This window comes from Chelonia mydas, chromosome 1 (genome assembly GCF_015237465.2).
Source record: "Chelonia mydas isolate rCheMyd1 chromosome 1, rCheMyd1.pri.v2, whole genome shotgun sequence".
NCBI classification, from domain to species: Eukaryota; Metazoa; Chordata; order Testudines; family Cheloniidae; genus Chelonia; species Chelonia mydas.
In genome coordinates, this window is record NC_057849.1 from 345,537,187 (window position 1) to 345,558,308 (window position 21,122).

The window sequence follows — 21,122 nt, forward strand, 5'->3', positions numbered from 1 at the left end:
GGTCTGGCACGGCTTCCGTATGAGGAGAAATTAAAAAGATTGGACCTGTTCATCTGTTCCCCCAATTAAATTAATTGGCAGCAGGTTTAAAACAAACAGAAGGAAGTACTTCTTCACACAACACACAGTCAACCTGTGGAACTCACTGCCAGGGGATGCTGTGAAGGCCATAATTATAACTGGGTTTGGAAAGGTTCCTGCAGGTTAGTGTCCATCGATAGCTGTCAGCCAAGATAGGGACACAACCCTGTGCTCTGGGTGTCCCTAAAGCTCCGACTGCCAGAAGCTGGGACTGGCTGATAGGCTGGATCACTCGATAAGTTGCCCTGTTCTGTTCATTCCCTCTGAAGCAGCTGGGACCAGCCACGGTCAGAGGACAGGATCCTGGGCTATTTGGGCTACTGGCCTGACTCAGTAGGGCCGTTCTTATGTAAACATCCAATTTCCCTGGGTCCACTGCTCCCTGGAGCCCACTGGCAGAGTCAGCACCAGGCGCCTCTTAGAGGATAGCAAAGCCTGCTGTTATTGGGCATGATCAAGAAGGGGGGTTAACAACTAATAAATCCAAAATGCTTCTCAGGGAGGGAGGGAGTGTCAGACTTGGGGTTGCCAATTTAGCTTGGACATATTCCTGGAGGTTTCACCACATGACATAATCTTTGATTAAAGATTGGTCCTTGATTCCTGGAGAATCCAGGAAAATCCTGGAGGGTTGGCAACCATAGTCATGCCCTCCAAAGGGAGTGAGCCGTAGTGCTGGAGTCAGGCAAGGAGAGGGCAGGCACTGTGCAGTCCTCCCCTAGCCTCTGCCACTACTCCTCTCATAGAGGCCCCCCACTCCCCCGGCTCTGCTGGTGCCCCTCATTCCCGAACCGCAGCCCCCTGCTCTCCCAGCCCTGGGCTCCCCACTCCCCCGGCTCTGCTGGTGCCCCTCAATCCCGACCCGCAGCCCCCTGCTATCCCAGCCCTGGGCTCCCCACACCCAGCTGTGGCCGTGCCCCTCGCTCCTGACCTGCAGCCCCCTGCTCTCCCAGCTCTGGGCTCCCCACCCCTAACAGCTCCTCAGATTTGACCTGCATTCCCCCATCCCACTATTCGAAGCCTCCCCCAGCTCTGCCAATGCCCCTCAGTCCCTTCCCGGAGTCTCCTCCTGTTATGTTTGTCCTGAGCATTCCCCCCCGGCCCCACACTCTGCCAGCTCTGCCGATGCACCTCAGTCCTGGCCCCCAGCCCCCTGCTCTCCCAGCCCTGGGACATTATACAGCCTGTCGGACTAACATGGGACGACAGCAAGGGTTACCTGAGCAGTTAGAACCTCTCTGCCCAAGTTCACAGCCTGCCCAACAAACAGGGGGATTTTAAAAACAAAGAATGTTTAACCCTATCTACACCATGGTAGCTCCATGAATGGAGCTCTCTCCTGCAGACACTCCCTGGGAGAGTGCCACACACTCCCATGGCCCTACATAAAAACAGAATAACCACACTGCATTGTGGTGATTATTTACTACAGGGCTCACAACATGCTCGGCACCATACAAACACTAAACTAAGCAAGGGCGCCGCTCCACCGAGCTGTGAAATATCCTTGAATTGACGCTTGAGCCTGCCAGTTATGGACCCAAAACACAGGAGACACATTTACAGACGCCCCACAACCCTGACTAGCCAACCCCAAACTCAGATTCATGTCAGATAACCTTTGCACTCATGTGGATCCTCTTGCAGGACCAGGGTCTTAGTGCTTCCATGCAATACAATTCCTGTGGTTCTTGGTGAGATATGCAGTGAACAGCAACACTGTGGAACAGTCTGGAACAGGTTTCAGAGTTGCAGCCGTGTTCGTCTGTATTCGCAAAAAGAAAAGGAGGACTTGTGGCACCTTAGAGACTAACACATTTATTTGAGCATAAGCTTTCGTGAGCTACAGCAGCTGGAGAAGAATGTGTCAGTTAATTGTAACTGCAGGAGAGTGTAACTAGGCTGACTACAATCCACCAGATTAGAATCTGACCAGGACTCCAGTTTAGCACTACAAAATGCCCAGGTCAGAACCAGTGTTTCATTCTCTGTTGCACCAAAGTCCACCCCCTCAGCGAGCGCCACATTCTCTGTTGCCCTGCCCAGAATCAGTGCTGCATTTGCCATCACACCAACCTCTCCACTGCTGCTGTCCAGTCCAGGGCTGCATTCTCTGTGGACCAGCTCCACAGCCAATGACTCCCACCTGCTTCCCCGAGCTCTGGATCAGGCCCTGTTTCTCCCCCTGCATTCCAGCAGAGTGTGGAGTCGTGATTTCAGCCTCTTGTGCTGGGATCCTTTGGTGTGACAGTGTAATGCAGCATTATTGCATTGGTTGAAAATCCCACAGAGCCCTCGAAACATGAAGATGGCATTTACTTTTATATTTCCAGCATGCAGTGGGATAAATAATTGTTATTCCTCGTGGCTTCAGCTGTGTCAGAGGCTCGGCCATTTATTCTCACATAATTATTGTTTCTCCAAGTGGGAACTTTATATTTGAGCAAACTACAGTTCAGTTCAGCCTGAGCGGGTTCAGGACTTTTATCGCAGGATGACACTTCCAGGGCGTTTTGCCTGGAACATACTTTATTGACCTCTCCTTATTTCCCAGGCAGATGGATTAGAGAGGGTGAAGAGAGTAGCAGTTGATAGAGATGTGAAGGCACACACTCAGATCTCCCCCCCCATGTCCCCACCCAAAATGCTTGCCATTCACAGACAGCACTGACCGATCAGCTTGGAGGTCAAAAGCCCTCCAACTCCAAAGCCGTCCAGCTAGACGCCTGATTGTCGCCCCGTCTCGTCAGCACAGAGAACCATCAAAGAGGGAACAAGGTCCCTTGGACTCCAGTGTCAAGAGCATGACAATGGCAATGCTATGGGCCACACTCTCTGCAGGTGTAGACCAGTGTTCGGCTGCCAGTGTACCCCAGCCCAGAATCCGGCTCCGTGTCTGCTCCACTCTGCAGCCTCTGCTGTCCAAGGTGGCCCAGTGCCCAGAAGAAACAGGCAAGACAGAACTGACGCTGCTAGGAGTAGAAGGGAAAATGGAGATGCCTGTGGGAACTTGGTGCCTCCCTCAATTCTGGGTCTCCGCCTGCTGACTGTCAATGAGGGATAAAGGGGCAGGGACTTGCTGGTCTCCTTGCTGCTCCTGGACACACAGGCTGTATACTGTGGTCATCTCTCTGGGAGGCTACTGGCCTCTGCAGTGAGGATCCTGCCATTGCAATCCATGGATCTGAGTCCCCGCTCCGGATCTCAGGGTAAATCAGGAGCTACTCCATTAAAGTCTATGGAGTGAAACTGGTGTAAACGAGAACAGAATTAGGCTCTGGGGGGGTTTTCTCCTCCCACTACAACTCCTGCTGTTTTGGGGTGACTGTGACCACGAGCCTGAAACAACATCTCTTCTAGCACAAGGCAGGCGGCTGGCTGAGCCCGTCACGGTTCCCAGTGGCCTGCTGACCTCTCTGGCTGTCTCTCCATTCCCAGAGCAAATACAAAGCCCTGGTTCCAATGGCATATAGCCAAAGACGGGCGCCGACCAGGTGAGCTCATACGCCACCGGCCTGGCCACGAAGCACTGAGACAGCCATGCTGCATGGGGAGACCACAGCCCCCCAAGGGTTAGAGCACCCCTGGAGGCAGAGCCCTGGCTGCAGACCACCTTCCTCCAGAGGGGAGTCGATGGAGCCAAGCCTGGCTGTGCTGAGACGTAAGTGCAGCATCTCCTTTCCCTAACCCCACCCCAGGCCAAGCCACAGGGAGGAGGTTGGGGAGAGAAGGCCAAGGAGGAAAGCTGAAACACCACGTAAGGGGGAGAAAAAGGCAGAGAAGGTGGAGTGCCTGATAATACAGCCTCTTCTTGGGCAGGCCCAGAGCTGTCTCTGAGACCGCCCTGTGCTGCAATGCAGAAGCACATCCCCGATTGCCAGCAAGCCTGGACCCCAGGGTTTACAAACAGAGCCTGAAATGGGCACTGTGATGAGGTGTACAAACCCCACACTAGGCAACAGGGGGTTAAAGGATCATTTTGGGCTCAGCCAGCCCCGCCCCGCCACACCTGCAGCAAATGCTCCCTCTGCTGGAGGAATTAAGACAGGGAATTAGCTCATCTAGGTGGCAGAGCTGGAGGTGAGCAGATCTGCACCCACAGCTCCAGCAGAGCAGAGGGAAACCTAAAGGCTCTGACACCGCGGCTCAAAGGGGCCCTCCTTGTGGGAAGGGAGGACCCATTGCGGAGAGGGAAGTATCCTGTGACCTTGGACATTGGTCACCTCCTCTTATTTAGTTTGGTTTGGATTTCCCCACCAGGTGAAGGCCTTGGACTGAGCTGATCCTGGGGGGTACGAGAGGAAGAGGCCCAGGGAGGACAGCCTTGGTTGCCAGGTTACTGGTAGCCTGAAGGGCCCTGGGTTGGAGCCTGGTGGAGTGGGAGGGCCCAGGCTCCCCCCCAACCCCCTTGGCAGTCTGGGGTTGTGGCTGTGACCCCTCGGCCATACTTCCCTATCAGACTCCACGTGAGGACCATTACAGGTGCACATGGCCAGAACCTCGGTTTTACATCTCCTCTAAGAATGAGTCGCTCCCCCAGCACAGCACAGCACCCTCTGGTGCCAGGCTGCCCACGCCCAGCCCTGCTCGGGGCACTGGCATTAGAAGGGACTCAGGAGGCAGAACGCCTCCTACCGAGTCACCCACCCCATCTCTGCCGGAGCTGGGTTCTTGCCTGGCAGCAGACTCTCGAAGGCCGCCTCCCCGGTCCAACGTCTCCGTCATCCTGGCACACGCAGGAAAGTCGAGGGGACCCAGAAGAGCTTGGAGGGAAATAATTAGTTCCCCCGGCAAAACATTATATAAATCTCAAATCACGCATTCTTCAGTCAGGCCCCATTTTTATTTTCCTTACCCAGCGACACGTGATTAACATCATTTTGCCAGGAATAGATTTTTTTTTCCCCCTCCAGCAAAAATTGACAACATTTCTGCTTTGGGCTTTTGCCCAGACTTCAGCCAAGGGCCATGTGCCAGCAGAGGGTTCTGAGGGTGCCCTGGGTGATACGTCTGGGTCCATGACCATTAGAGCCTTTCTGTGGCGCTCTGGGTGACACTCTGGTGTCTGCTCAGGAAAACCTCTGTGCCGCTCATTCCCGCTGCACAATGGACTCCTTTAGGGGCTCAAGCAGCCCCAGGGCTGAGTGTTGGGGCCTCTTTTCTCTCTGCAAACTGCCCCTCTCCCCCATGTCTTTCACCTGCTGCAAGCCACCATCAATCCCCTGCCATCCTGCACCGTGACAGATGACTTCCTGGGCTCCATCAGGCCTGCAGGGGGGAACTCGGCCTGGCAACAGCAGCTCCCATTTGCAGACTCAGGGAAACATGGCCAAGATAAATGAACCCCCGCCCCCACTTCCCTGAGACTGGATCGGAACAGAAAGGAAAAAGCATCCCCTGCCAGGGGAGATGGTGTAGACTAGTGGTTAGTTCATGGCACTTTGTGTCAGGAGGCATGAGTTCCATTGGCATGGGAGGAGGTGGGTCTATACTTAGCCTAGGGCACTGGCAGCCAGCATTCCTGGGTTCTATGTCTTGGAGGGGAGTGTTTTCTAGTGGTCAGAGCATGGGTCCCTTCTGGAGGGAACGAGGTCTGGTGGTTAGATCAGCAGGACCTGGGAACATAAGTTTCATTCTTGTATCTGGGAATAGGTGTCTAGGGGAGAGGATGCAGGATCAGGATGCCGGGGTCCTTATCTGGCTCTGCCACTGACTCACTATGTGATTCTAGGTAAGTACTTTTCCCTCCCTGTGCCTCAGTTTCCCCTCTGTAACCCATAGGTGTTCCTTACCCACTTCTGTAAAACCGCTTGAGATCCTGGGCCGGAAGGTGTAATGTAAGTGCCAAGCATAATTTTATGATGATTTACTACATGGACCAGTAGTCTGATCTGATATGGCATAAGGCAGGGATAGTCTAGTCCAGATCGGTTTCCATACTGCACTCGTTACCACCGCATCTGAGTGATAAACCCGCTGCTGGAAGGTAATGTGACCACTTGTCTGCCACATGGCGTTTGTTTGCCCATCCTCTCCCCACCGGGAGAAGCGTGTGCAGGAGTGTCGTGTGTGTGTGATTTCATATACATGTACCTGTTGCTCTGTGTTTCTGTTAGAGAAGTCAGGGCAAACAAACTTGCCTTGTACGTGGAGTGGCAGGGGATGAGGTTTGTGAGGGCTCTTAGTTCCTGGGGGCGTTTATTCCACAGTCTGGGACTGCTCCCGGAGCAGGTTGTCTCCAGCCCAGACAAGCCTCACTCTTACTGTTGAGAATTCCATGGGCCAGAGGAGTGAAGTTGACTCCTGTCTTCACCCCAGAGCTTTAGATGGTCTTTCAGATGTCCTGGGCTCAGGCCAGGGAGAGCTTTGAAGATAAGGACCGAGACCTTGGACTTGCTTCAAAAATCTATTCAAAGCTGGTGTAGCGAGCAGAGAGCCGTTTGATATGTTCACGGTAGCCTGTGTTGCTGAAGAGAGGCCCTGCAGCGTTCTGACCGAGTGAGCGTGGAAGTTCTCCTGCCCAGCGTTGCTGTAGGCCAGCTGCGAGGTGATGAAGCCATGACTAACTGAGGCCAGGCCTTCATCTGCCAGGATGGGATGGAGTCCCCTTGCCGACCAGAGCTGGCAGCAAGCAGCACTTGCGATGTGAGAGCTCAGCATCAGCAAGGAATCCAAGAGAACTCCGAGACTATGGACTGAATTGATTGACTGGGGGTGTGTAGCGTCAACCAACGGAGGCTCCATGGCTGGGAACTCTTCAAGACACTGTCCTCTGCCCACCAGCATCCCCTCTGCCTTGTTCAGGTTCAGCCAGCTGCTCTTCATCCCAGAGCTGCTCTCATCCAAGCACTGGGCCATCTAGGTGGTGGTGGTGTGGTCATATGTAAAGGCAGGGATACCAGATTATAATGACCAATGGTCTGGTCCGAAACAGTGGGAGGTGAGGACGCTGGACTATATGGACCAATGGTCTGATCTGGTATAGCGGGAGGTGGGGACGCTGGAGTATATGGACCAATGGTCTGATCTGGTATAGTGGGAGGTGGGGACGCTGGACTATATGGACCAATGGTCTGATCTGGTATAGCGGGAGGTGAGGATGCTGGACTATATGGACCAATGGTCTGATCTGGTATAGTGGGAGGTGGGGACGCTGGACTATGTGGACCAATAGTTTGATTTGGTACGGCAGGAAGCAGAGATACTGGACTATACACACCACTGGTCTGATGCGCAGCCATTCCTGTGGCGCTCTGTCTGTTCCCTACCCTGGTGACATGCTCCCGTGTCACGTAGGCGAAGGTGCTCCCTGCACCGCGATGCTGATGGTACCCATAGGGGCTGCGTGGGCACAGGAAGAACCCTGATGGCAAGGCCCTGCAGCGGCAGCTCCCATACCCTGATCTCTGGGCCCGACCTCGGTGTCACATGGACAGACCGCTCTGCTAAGAGTCTCCTGCAGGGATGCACCCCTGGTGTGGAAGGGCAGGGCCTCATTTCTCAGCTGCTGTGAGGATCCTTCCCTTGGCCATCGCAGGCTTTGACTCTGTCCCGTCTCGAGCCTGTCAGAGCCGCAAGCTCAGGTTAATTTTCCTGGAGGCCAATATTTTGGGTTCTACCTACAGACTCTTCATCCCCAGGTATGGAAACCAGCCCGCCCCGTGGGCCTTCCAGGGATCAATCCTGAGGGGCTTCTTCCCAGCTCTCAGCCAGGGCAGGAGGCCTGGGGTCTCTGGGTGTCATTAGCTTCACTCTACCCCGCTGTGACGGCCTTCAGGCAGCGGGGAGAAGGGGCAGGTCCTGCAGCAATGAAGCGGGAAGGCTGGCCTGCCACAGGGCGCTGCTCAGAGGAACGAGCCTGGGGCCCTTGGGAAAAATCTGCGTGAGAGCGTCACACACGGCATCCGTGTGTGTCTCTCTCACAAACACATGCACACCCACACCGCCCCCTACTGGACGGAATGTGCCAGATCGGCTCCCTTGGCCAGCCACACCCTCTCCTCCCTGAGCCGTCCCAGTGCCCCCGCAGCTCACCCCCCAGTGCCCGGCCGCATGGAAGTCCCCGGGGAGCGGATGCTGAGTCAGATGGGGAGGATCTTGGTGGGCGTGGGAAAGGAACTGGGTGAATTCACATGAACTTCCGATGGGAGCCTCTGTCCCTGCCCCGTCCCTTCCCTAGGGCTAAGGAGCCACTCTGTGCTGTACTCCGCTCCTTCGCGCATCCGCCCTGAAGACGGGGGACAGGGCTGCCTTGAGGGTCCGGGGCCGGGCACTTGCCTCAGACTTGGGAAATCAATATTTGAGCCCCGCTCTGCTGCTGAACCCCCATGTGACCAAGTCCCATAGGCCCGGCCCCTCCAGGGGATCTCGGCTCCATGGACATCAGCGGAATGAGGAGCCCAGCCACCTTTGTAGATCAGGGCCAGAGGCTCAGTGGGCCTGAGCTCCCCATCTGTGTAATGGGCTTAATAGCACTGCCCTGCCTCGTGGGGTTTTGGGGGCGGGGGGAGGATTAAGGCACTGATGGTTGTGAGGCGCTCCATTATTGCGGGGATGGGGGCCACGGAAGTACCAGGCAGCTGCTGTTGTCCCCACCCCTCCAGGGTATCCCCACGCTCGGGGGAGCCCCCCCACTTCCCAAGATGCCTTCTCCAGACTTCGGGAATATGTCAGTGTGGAGCAGAAAATGTAATTCTCCTGATGATGCTGCCTTCCCTACGACATGCAGGCCCAGCCCGCCCGGGCTGTCAAAGCCTCGGTGTTGTACGGTGCCTGGAGGACCCATGTCTCTGGAGACAGGAACAGTCAGTCCATGAGCTCACCAGCCTCCTCCTCCACGTGCATCGCGCCCTGCCGCCAGCCAAGCATTGGACCAAGCCAGAGCCCCGGGCACACTGCAGGGTCCCCTCCCCTCCCCTCCCCTCCCCTCCCCACCCCACCCCACTAGGCAACCCGCTTTCCCCTCTGCCTGGCTTCCTCCCCGACTCCTACCACCCCCCACCTCTCTACCTGCGTGGAATCCTCTTCTTCCTCCCCTCTGCCTCCATATAACGCCCTGCCCCGCCCCCTCACGGCCCTTCCCCCTCTGCCTCCATATAACGCCCTGCCCCGCACCCCCTCTCAGGCCTTCCCCCTCTACCTCCATGTAACCCCCCGCACCCCCTCTCGGGCCTTCCCGCTCTGCCTCCATATAACCCCCCGCACCTCCTCACAGCCCTTCCCCCTCTTTCTCCATATAACCCCCTGCCCTGCCCCCTCACGGCCCTTCCCCCTCTGCCTCCATATAACGCCCTGCCCCGCCCCCTCACGGCCCTTCCCCCTCTGCCTCCATATAACGCCCTGCCCCGCACCCCCTCTCAGGCCTTCCCCCTCTACCTCCATGTAACCCCCCGCACCCCCTCTCGGGCCTTCCCGCTCTGCCTCCATATAACCCCCCGCACCTCCTCACAGCCCTTCCCCCTCTTTCTCCATATAACCCCCTGCCCTGCCCCCTCACGGCCCTTCCCGCTCTGCCTCCATATAACCCCCTGCCCTGCCCCCTCACGGCCCTTCCCCCTCTGCCTCCATATAACGCCCTGCCCCGCCCCCTCACGGCCCTTCCCCCTCTGCCTCCATATAACGCCTTGCCCCGCACCCCCTCTCAGCCCTTCCCCCTCTACCTCCATGTAACCCCCCGCACCCCCTCTCAGGCCTTCCCGCTCTGCCTCCATAAAACCCCCCGCACCTCCTCATAGCCCTTCCCCTTCTGCCTCCATATAACCCCCCGCACCTCCTCACAGCCCTTCCCCCTCTGCTTCCATATAACCCCCTGCCCTGCCCCCTCACAGCCCTTCCCCCTCTGCCTCCATATAACCCCCTGCCCCGCCCCCTCACAGCCCTTCCCCCTCTGCCTCCATAAAACCCCCCGCACCTCCTCACAGCCCTTCCCCCTCTGCCTCCATAAAACCCCCCCGCATCCCCTCATAGCCCTTCCCCTCTGCCTCCATATAACCCCCTGCCCTGCCCCCTCACGGCCCTTCCCCCTCTGCCTCCATAAAACCCCCCCGCACCTCCTCATAGCCCTTCCCCCTCTGCCTCTATATAACCCCCCGCACCTCCTCACAGCCCTTCCCCCTCTGCTTCCATATAACCCCCTGCCCTGCCCCCTCACAGCCCTTCCCCCTCTGCCTCCATATAACCCCCTGCCCCGCCCCCTCACAGCCCTTCCCCCTCTGCCTCCATATAACCCCCCGCACCTCCTCACAGCCCTTCCCCCTCTGCCTCCATAAAACCCCCCGCACCTCCTCACAGCCCTTCCCCCTCTGCCTCCATAAAACCCCCCGCATCCCCTCATAGCCCTTCCCCTCTGCCTCCATATAACCCCCTGCCCTGCCCCCTCACAGCCCTTCCCCTTCTGCTTCCATATAACCCCCCATAGCCCCTCACAGCCCTTCCCCCTCTGCCTCCATAAACCCCCCCGCACCTCCTCACAGCCCTTCCCCCTCTGCCTCCATGTAACCCCCCGCACCTCCTCACAGCCCTTTCCCCTCTGCCTCCATATAACCCCCTGCCCTGCCCCCTCACAGCCCTTCCCCCTCTGCCTCCATAAACCCCCCCGCACCTCCTCACAGCCCTTCCCCCTCTGCCTCCATATAACCCCCTGCCCTGCCCCCTCACAGCCCTTCCCCCTCTGCTTCCATATAACCCCCTGCCCTGCCCCCTCACAGCCCCTTCCCTCTGCCTCCATATAACCCCCCATACCCCCTCACAGCCCTTCCCCCTCTACCTCCATGTAACCCCCCGCACCTCCTCACAGCCCTTCCCCCTCTGCCTCCATAAAACCCCCCGCACCTCCTCACAGCCCTTCCCCCTCTGCCTCCATAAAACCCCCCGCACCTCCTCACAGCCCCTTCCCTCTGCCTCCATATAACCCCCTGCCCTGCCCCCTCACAGCCCTTCCCCCTCTGCCTCCATAAACCCCCCCGCACCTCCTCACAGCCCTTCCCCCTCTGCCTCCATAAACGCCCCCGAACCTCCTCACAGCCCTTCCCCCTCTACCTCCATGTAACCCCCCGCACCTCCTCACAGCCCTTCCCCCTCTGCCTCCATAAAACCCCCCGCACCTCCTCACAGCCCTTCCCCCTCTGCCTCCATAAAACCCCCCCGCATCCCCTCACAGCCCTTCCCCCTCTGCCTCCATGTAACCCCCCGCACCTCCTCAGAGCCCTTCCCCCTCTACCTCCATGTAACCCCCCGCACCTCCTCACAGCCCTTTCCCCTCTGCCTCCATGTAACCCCCCGCACCTCCTCACAGCCCTTCCCCCTCTGCCTCATATAACCCCCTGCCCTGCCCCCTCATGGCCCTTCCCGCTCTGCCTCCATATAACGCCCTGCCCTGCCTCCTCACAGCCCTTCCCCCTCTGCCTCCATAAAACCCCCCCGCATCCCCTCATAGCCCTTCCCCTCTGCCTCCATATAACCCCCTGCCCTGCCCCCTCACAGCCCTTCCCCTTCTGCTTCCATATAACCCCCTGCCCCGCCCCCTCACGGCCCTTCCCCCTCTGCCTCCATATAACCCCCTGCCCTGCCCCCTCACGGCCCTTCCCGCTCTGCCTCCATATAACCCCCTGCCCCGCCCCCTCACGGCCCTTCCCCCTCTGCCTCCATATAACGCCCTGCCCCGCCCCCTCACGGCCCTTCCCCCTCTGCCTCCATATAACGCCTTGCCCCGCACCCCCTCTCAGCCCTTCCCCCTCTACCTCCATGTAACCCCCCGCACCCCCTCTCAGGCCTTCCCGCTCTGCCTCCATAAAACCCCCCGCACCTCCTCATAGTCCTTTCCCCTCTGCCTCCATATAACCCCCCGCACCTCCTCACAGCCCTTCCCCCTCTGCTTCCATATAACCCCCGGCCCTGCCCCCTCACAGCCCTTCCCCCTCTGCCTCCATATAACCCCCTGCCCCGCCCCCTCACAGCCCTTCCCGCTCTGCCTCCATATAACCCCCCGCACCTCCTCACAGCCCTTCCCCCTCTGCCTCCATAAAACCCCCCGCACCTCCTCACAGCCCTTCCCCCTCTGCCTCCATAAAACCCCCCGCATCCCCTCATAGCCCTTCCCCTCTGCCTCCATATAACCCCCTGCCCTGCCCCCTCACAGCCCTTCCCCTTCTGCTTCCATATAACCCCCCATAGCCCCTCACAGCCCTTCCCCCTCTGCCTCCATGTAACCCCCCGCACCTCCTCACAGCCCTTTCCCCTCTGCCTCCATATAACCCCCTGCCCTGCCCCCTCACAGCCCTTCCCCCTCTGCCTCCATAAACCCCCCCGCACCTCCTCACAGCCCTTCCCCCTCTGCCTCCATATAACCCCCTGCCCTGCCCCCTCACAGCCCTTCCCCCTCTGCTTCCATATAACCCCCTGCCCTGCCCCCTCACAGCCCTTCCCCCTCTGCCTCCATAAACCCCCCCGAACCTCCTCACAGCCCTTCCCCCTCTGCCTCCATGTAACCCCCCGCACCTCCTCACAGCCCTTCCCCCTCTGCCTCCATAAAACCCCCCGCACCTCCTCACAGCCCTTCCCCCTCTGCTTCCATAAAACCCCCCGCACCTCCTCACAGCCCTTCCCCCTCTGCCTCCATAAAACCCCCCCGCATCCCCTCACAGCCCTTCCCCCTCTGCCTCCATGTAACCCCCCGCACCTCCTCACAGCCCTTTCCCCTCTGCCTCCATGTAACCCCCCGCACCTCCTCACAGCCCTTCCCCCTCTGCCTCCATGTAACCCCCCGCACCTCCTCACAGCCCCTTCCCTCTGCCTCCATATAACCCCCTGCCCTGCCCCCTCACAGCCCTTCCCCCTCTGCCTCCATATAACCCCCTGCACCCCCTCTCACAGCCCTTCCCCCTCTGCTTCCATATAACCCCCTGCCCTGCCCCCTCACAGCCCCTTCCCTCTGCCTCCATATAACCCCCCACACCTCCTCACAGCCCTTCCCCCTCTGCCTCCATAAAACCCCCCGCACCTCCTCACAGCCCTTCCCCCTCTGCCTCCATATAACCCCCCGCACCTCCTCATAGCCCTTCCCCCTCTGCCTCCATATAACCCCCTGCCCTGCCCCCTCACAGCCCTTCCCCCTCTGCCTCCATATAACGCCCTGCCCCGCCCCCTCACGGCCCTTCCCCCTCTGCCTCCATATAACGCCCTGCCCCGCACCCCCTCTCAGCCCTTCCCCCTCTACCTCCATGTAACCCCCCCACACCTCCTCATAGCCCTTCCCCCTCTGCCTCCATATAACCCCCTGCTCTGCCCCCTCACAGCCCTTCCCCTTCTGCTTCCATATAACCCCCCATAGCCCCTCACAGCCCTTCCCCCTCTGCCTCATATAACCCCCTGCCCCGCCCCCTCATGGCCCTTCCCCCTCTGCCTCCATATAACGCCCTGCCCTGCCTCCTCACAGCCCTTCCCCCTCTGCCTCCATATAACGCCCTGCCCTGCCTCCTCACAGCCCTTCCCCCTCTGCCTCCATATAACGCCCTGCCCCACACCCCCTCTCAGCCCTTCCCCCTCTGCCTCCATATAACCCCCCGCACCTCCTCACAGCCCTTCCCCCTCTGCCTCCATATAACCCCCCGCACCTCCTCACAGCCCTTCCCCCTCTGCCTCCATATAACGCCCTGCCCCACACCCCCTCTCAGCCCTTCCCCCTCTGCCTCCATGTAACCCCCCGCACCTCCTCACAGCCCTTCCCCCTCTGCCTCCATATAACCCCCTGCCCTGCCCCCTCACAGCCCTTCCCCCTCTGCCTCATATAACCCCCTGCCCCGCCCCCTCATGGCCCTTCCCCCTCTGCCTCCATATAACGCCCTGCCCTGCCTCCTCACAGCCCTTCCCCCTCTGCCTCCATATAACGCCCTGCCCCACACCCCCTCTCAGCCCTTCCCCCTCTGCCTCCATATAACCCCCCGCACCTCCTCACAGCCCTTCCCCCTCTGCCTCCATATAACCCCCCGCACCTCCTCACAGCCCTTCCCCCTCTGCCTCCATATAACGCCCTGCCCCACACCCCCTCTCAGCCCTTCCCCCTCTGCCTCCATGTAACCCCCCGCACCTCCTCTCAGCTCTTCCCCCTCTGCCTCCATATAACCCCCCGCACCTCCTCACGGCCCTTCCCCCTCTGCCTCCATATAACCCCCTGCCCTGCCCCCTCACAGCCCTTCCCCCTCTGCTTCCATATAACCCCCTGCCCTGCCCCCTCACAGCCCCTTCCCTCTGCCTCCATATAACCCCCCATACCCCCTCACAGCCCTTCCCCCTCTGCCTCCATAAAACCCCCTGCCCTGCCCCCTCACAGCCCTTCCCCCTCTGCCTCCATATAACCCCCTGCCCCACCCCCTCACGGCCCTTCCCCCTCTGCCTCCATATAACGCCCTGCCCCACACCCCCTCTCAGCCCTTCCCCCTCTACCTCCATGTAACCCCCCCGCATCTCCTCACAGCCCTTTCCCCTCTGCCTCCATAAAACCCCCCGCACCTCCTCATAGCCCTTCCCCCTCTGCCTCCATATAACCCCCTGCCCTGCCCCCTCACAGCCCTTCCCCTTCTGCTTCCATATAACCCCCCATAGCCCCTCACAGCCCTTCCCCCTCTGCCTCATATAACCCCCTGCCCCGCCCCCTCACAGCCCTTCCCCCTCTGCCTCCATATAACGCCTTGTCCCACACCCCCTCTCAGCCCTTCCCCCTCTGCCTCCATATAACCCCCCGCACCTCCTCTTAGCCCTTCCCCCTCTGCCTCCATATAACCCCCCATACCCCCTCACAGCCCTTCTCCCTCTGCCTCCATAAAACCCCCCCGCACCTCCTCATAGCCCTTCCCCCTCTGCCTCCATATAACGCCCTGCCCCACACCCCCTCTCAGCCCTTCCCCCTCTGCCTCCATGTAACCCCCCGCACCTCCTCTCAGCCCTTCCCCCTCTGCCTCCATATAACCCCCCGCACCTCCTCACGGCCCTTCCTCCTCTGCCTCCATATAACCCCCTGCCCTGCCCCCTCACAGCCCTTCCCCCTCTGCTTCCATATAACCCCCTGCCCTGCCCCCTCACAGCCCCTTCCCTCTGCCTCCATATAACCCCCCATACCCCCTCACAGCCCTTCCCCCTCTGCCTCCATAAAACCCCCTGCCCCGCCCCCTCACAGACCTTCCCCCTCTGCCTCCATAAACCCCCCCGCACCTCCTCACAGCCCTTCCCCCTCTGCCTCCATATAACCCCCTGCCCCGCCCCCTCACAGCCCTTCCCCCTCTGCCTCCATATAACGCCCTGCCCTGCCCCCTCACAGCCCCTTCCCTCTGCCTCCATATAACCCCCCATACCCCCTCACAGCCCTTCTCCCTCTGCCTCCATGTAACCCCCTGCCCCGCCCCCTCACGGCCCTTCCCCCTCTGCCTCCATATAACGCCCTGCCCTGCCTCCTCACAGCCCTTCCCCCTCTGCCTCCATATAACGCCCTGCCCCACACCCCCTCTCAGCCCTTCCCCCTCTGCCTCCATGTAACCCCCCGCACCTCCTCTCAGCCCTTCCCCCTCTGCCTCCATATAACCCCCCGCACCTCCTCACAGCCCTTCCCCCTCTGCCTCCATATAACCCCCCGCACCTCCTCATAGCCCTTCCCCCTCTGCCTCCATATAACCCCCTGCCCTGCCCCCTCACAGCCCTTCCCCCTCTGCCTCCATATAACCCCCTGCCCTGCCCCCTCACAGCCCTTCCCCCTCTGCCTCCATATAACCCCCAGCCCCGCCCCCGTTCCCTTCCCCACAAACCTTTCCGCACCACAACAACCTCTGTGGTCCATGAGCATTGCCTACATTGAAGTTGTGTAGGTGCAGAGCCTTTTTGCAATGCACTGAATCAGGAACACAAAGACATAAGAATGGCCACACTGGGTCCGAACAGCGGTCCAGCTAGCCCAGGGTCCTGGCGTGAACAGAGAGATAAGGAATCCTGCTCTTCCCCCCCACAACCCATCCACAGTTTGACGGGGTTGGAGAAAAGGTGAATGATGCCTCCGCTCAGTGAGCGCGGGAACAGGATGAGCCGGGCACCTGGGCATTCGTTCAACAATCAAAGGAGGGCACGTGAACTACACAGTTGTTAGTATGGAATATTTGTACTGTGGCTGTGTGAGGATGTGACGCAGCAGGGAGGGGGGAGTGTTGCCCTGGGAATGTGCCCTGGGGACGGGAGACCTGAGAGCCTGTTACCTGAGCCAGGAGGGGGAGGGGGAGGTAACACCTCTGCCCAGGAATGTGGACAGAGGCTGCAGGAGGGAGCCTGCTGGGGGGGTTTAGTTTCAGTTTGGGGCTGGGTGGAGGAACACAGGGAACCCCAGGGCTGGGGTCTAAGCTCCCTGCTCCCCCAGAAGGACTTCACTGAGGGGTCCTGGGTGTACCCACAAGCTCTGTTTTGGACTGTGTTCCTGTTGTCCAATAAACCTTCTGTTTTACTGGCTGGCTGAGAGTCTCAGTGAATCCCAGGAAGAGGGGTGCAGGGCCTGGACTCCCCCACACTCCGTGACAGGCTGTGGGTCAGAACCCGAGATGCCAGGCGCAGAACGGTAACAGCGGTAACCAGCAAGAACAACACAGGCGACCCCTTCCTCAGGCCAGAGGTGGCTGCTGCAATTCGAAAGGGAAAAATTAGAACCCAGGCCCAGACCCTCCCCTGGTGCAAACTGGCGGAGCTCCACCGATTTGCCTGCAGCTGTGCTGGAATGCACCCGCAGTACATCTGGCCCACCTCCTTCACTGCAGGGCAGATGGCGATCCTCGTGTGGGATAAGGCCTTGCTCCTGCATGTCCGTCTACTTCCATGGGATTTGACTCCAGGTTCAGGGTAGTATTCCGCGTGAGCGAGGTCAGTGCAGTCCAGCCCTATGCATCCTGCTTGGGCAAGAAGCTTGTTCGATGTAGCAATTCTGCAAGCTCAGAGCTCCAGGGTCGGCTGCTCTGATGCAGGGCACTTGAGTGCAGATGGTACAACTCTTCCCCCTGTTACAGATTGCTGGCTATTCAGACTCCATCGTGCCAGACACAATAACAGAATCCAGGGCCTCTGATACGCATGGGCCCAGGAAGAGAGCATCTGCTCCTTTTAATTGAGTTTCTTTGAAAAAGCCACCAAAGGGGTCACTGGCTCTGTGTTTGTGGAATGGGACTTGATTCCTGGGGAGAGCTTTTCCATGACAAATTGCACCTGCACGGGGGGGAGCCCACAGGAGTCTGACCGCTCCAAGCCACCATCCCAGGGCACTGGCTGAATTCAGGGTGAGCAGCTATTTCTTTAGCTCCCTTGGGTGCTGTTACCAATCACTGCAGTCTCCTCTCCTTTGCACTGGAGAGGGGATGGGGAGTAATTTTAGAGGGATTTTCTGAATTCTCTTGCAAACAGGAGATGCTTCTGTAGTCCTAAAGCTTCCTCCTTGCCCTGCAGGAAGAATTCTCCCCAGAGCAGTCTCTGGTGCTTCTGAATGGGGATATGATCAGGAATTCAAAGCTTCACTTTCCAGAAGAGAACAAATAGCCTTTTCAAAACCGTATCATCCCTGCTTGGCACACCCCGCAGGCGCATGGATCAGAGATGAAGTGTGTTGGGGGCGTGGCGGTGGGGATGCAAATCTGATGCCCTATTGCTTTGCATTATTTGCAGCAGAGCAAAGTATGTAAAATGCTACCGTTCTGATTTGATAGTTTCACACCCACTTTATACAGGTGTAAATGATGGTGCAAGGTGCAGGGCATCTGTGAATCAGATCTAGAGTCCTTCCCCACCCATCCCCCAAAACCAGTGCAGGTGTATTTACAGCACCTCCTTCCCCAGTGCACTGCAGTTACTCTAGCAATAGGGGTCCCATCATACCCCTGGATGTGAAGCCACAGCCCAACAGGTCTCACCATTAGGAAATGGTTCGCGATATTCACCTGACCTGATATTCATGTCCATTGCTCGGCTCCACCCCCTCACTCCTATCCCCAGTCACCACAGAGCTCACCCCTCTTTCCACTATAAAGACCTGAAGATGCATCTTTGTTTCTGCCAGGATCCTTGGCAGATCTCAGGAAAAGATGCCAGTTTTCTGCCCAACAGAAATCCAGATTCTCATAAGAACGGCCACACTGGGCCAGACCAATGGTCCATCTAGCCCCTTATGCTGTTTTCCAACAATGGCCATGCCAGGTGCTGCAAAGGGAATGAACAGAACAGGTAATCACCAAGTGACCAGAGAGAATGTTGCCCATTCCCAGCTTCTGGCAAACAGAGGCTAGGAACACCATCCCTGTCCGTCCTGGCTAATAGCCATTGATGGACCAATCCTCCATGAATTTATCTTTTTTGAAGGCTGTTATAGTCTATGCCTACACAACATCCTCTGGCAAAGAGTTCCACAGGTTGACTGTGCGTTGTATGAAGAAATATTTCCTTTTGTTTGTTTTAAACCTATTACCTATTAATTTCATTGGGTGACCCCTAGTTCTTGTGTTACGAGAAGGAGTAAATAACACTTCCTTATTTATTTTCTCCACACCAGTAATGATTTTATAGACCTCAATCATATTTATGCCCCCTGGTTTAGTAATGTGCTGAAATGAAGCCTCATAAACAAGCTTCATGTATTACCCAGCATATAAAGGATGCTGGACGCAGCGACAGCTCACCTCCAGCTCTGCAAGGTTCCATGAAGAAGAATGTTCTTGTCCACGGTGACGTCTACAAGGGCTCGACCTGCCACTGGGGTGGGCATTCGGGGCAGGTGAGTTCTGTAGCCCATAGGGCAAGCCAGGGGCTAGTGGGGGCTGCAGGGACATGGGGAAGAGGATAAGTATGGGGGGTTAACACAGAAAGCTTTCTCTGTCTGGGGGCCTCAGTTCAAATCCAGACTGGCTCACAAGTGGGGGAGAACCAGGCTGTCCTTCAGCGAAATCCCTGGTGAACAGGGGTGCACATCACTGAAAAATCCCACTATACAATTATGTGGGAGGAGAGTGATGTCTAGTGGTCAAAGCACAGGGCTGGGAGTCAGGACTGCTGCGTTCTGGACCCAGCTCTGGGAGACAAGTGATGTCCAGAGGTCAGCGCACAGGGCTGGGGGCTCAGGACTTCTGGGTTCTATCCCAGGCGGGGACAAGCTGAAAGTCAGGACTGCTAGCTTCTATTATTCACTCTGCCATTGAATGTGGCCTTGGGCAAGTTCCTTCACCCTCTCTGTGCCTCAGTTCCCCTGGATGTAGTATGGAAATACTGTGACTGTTGTACCTCCTGGGGTAGCAGGGAGTGCTCTGAGATACTTGGATGCAAGAGGTTGCACGGATACAAAGTAAAGTGTATTAAACCCTACAGGGCTGTGTGTGTGCGTGATTCGGAAGTGTGACATCTGTGCCAGGCACCAGGCTGGCAAGGAGTGAGCTGGGAGGACCTGATTACTCACTGCATGGGCTGGGGCAGGCAGCTCTGTGTCCATGCTAATAAGTACACTATTCTCTATGTATCCAGTCTGCGTTTCTATGGCCAGACCATCCAAAGAGCTCGTCATGTTGGCTGCTGAGCCCTTTTGAAAATCCAGGCCTTATTTAGGTGTCTAAACAGGAGCTGGGCTCTTGTGACAATACAGCTCCAATGGTGAGCGCTGAGCGACTGGAAATCTGGTCTTCAGCTCTTCTGAACATCTGGCCCTGCCTGTGTATTTCTAGCGCACCCCTCTCTAGGCAGAAGACGCTGGCAGTCTGGGTCCTGAATACCCATGGTTTAGAAGTCATCGGGTTTAGAGAGCATGAGCCAGATTGTTGGATTTTAAGGTGAGAAAGGACCATTCTGATCATCTCGTCCGACATCCTGCCTTGCACAGGCCAGAGAATTTCACCCTGGGGTTCCCGTATCAAGCCCAGAACTTCTGGCTGAGCTAGAGCAGGTCGTTTAGAAAGAGACATCCAGTCTTAATTTAAAGGTAGCAAGTGAGAGAGAATCCACCACATCCCAAGGCTGTAAATTGTTCCAGTGGTTAATCATCCTCACTGTTAAAAATCTGTGCCTTGTTCCTAGTCTAAATCCCTCTAACTTCAGCGCCCAGCCGTTTTGCCTTTCTCTGCTAGATTGAAGCCCCCTCTGGTCTCTGAAGTCTCCTCCCCACGTAGGTACTTATAGACTGTCCAGTTAACCACTGGCACAACCTATCTAGAGCCTACAGTGGATTGTAGTCTGTAAAGCCAGGATGGATGTCCTCCTACGTCAAACAGCAATTATGGACTTGATGCAGGATTTACTGGGTGAGATTCTCTGGCCTGTGTGGTGCAGTGCAGGAGGTCAGATGAGGTGCTCATAATGACCCCTTCTGGCCTTAAAACCTATGGATCTATGACCCCTCTTGACCTTCTCTCGGCTAAGCTAGAGAGACGCTGAGATGAATCTGTTGGTGTCTAAGATTGGTGAGAGCTGCTGAGACAGTATAAATCAACACTCTCTCTTACACTCCTGTCTGAATTCAGCCCTCGAGGCACGCTCTTCATAACAAAGTGACGATGCACATAATGAACCATGGTCGCAGTATCGAGGGGACACTGACAGACGCTGGCTCTGATCACTCTTTAGGAGCTCAGATGTAAGATTTCCTCCCGGAGTAATTTTTGTCCTTTCCTCTATCTGGCAAACAGGCCTTGAATTTCAGCAGCGGTTCCCCCATGCGCTATGGTTTGTTGTGTTCCTGCATCAAGGAAGGGTAACAGTCATACCTGCTCGATGGCTATTCAGATTTGGGGGGGGATGGGGGGGGACGGAGATTCATTCCTCATCCATAGGTCTAGCATAAGGTCTATGCACCTCTTAAGATGTGCATGGACCTTGTGAGATTATAGCAGGGCCTAGGCCCTGTATTGGCTCTCTGCCAAGAGGTGACTTTCGCCCAACGTGCACTGAGTGCTTTGGATGGTATCCGTTGACCAGAAGAGGAGATGGAGTGTCTGGGGACGGGGGAATTTGGGAACTGGGTAGGAGTGGCAAGAGAAGGAGACAGTGGTGGTCAG

At 57.6% G+C, this 21,122-nt stretch overlaps 1 long non-coding RNA gene across 1 annotated transcript; it reads left to right on the forward strand.

Moving 5' to 3' along the window:
• The first annotated feature begins 4,150 nt into the window (after positions 1–4,150).
• LOC122462513 lies at positions 4,151–6,458 on the forward strand. Its single transcript, XR_006285078.1, has 3 exons — positions 4,151–4,161; positions 5,734–5,812; positions 6,400–6,458. It is a non-coding gene; the product is annotated as an uncharacterized LOC122462513 (long non-coding RNA).
• Positions 6,459–21,122: the final 14,664 nt, after the last annotated feature.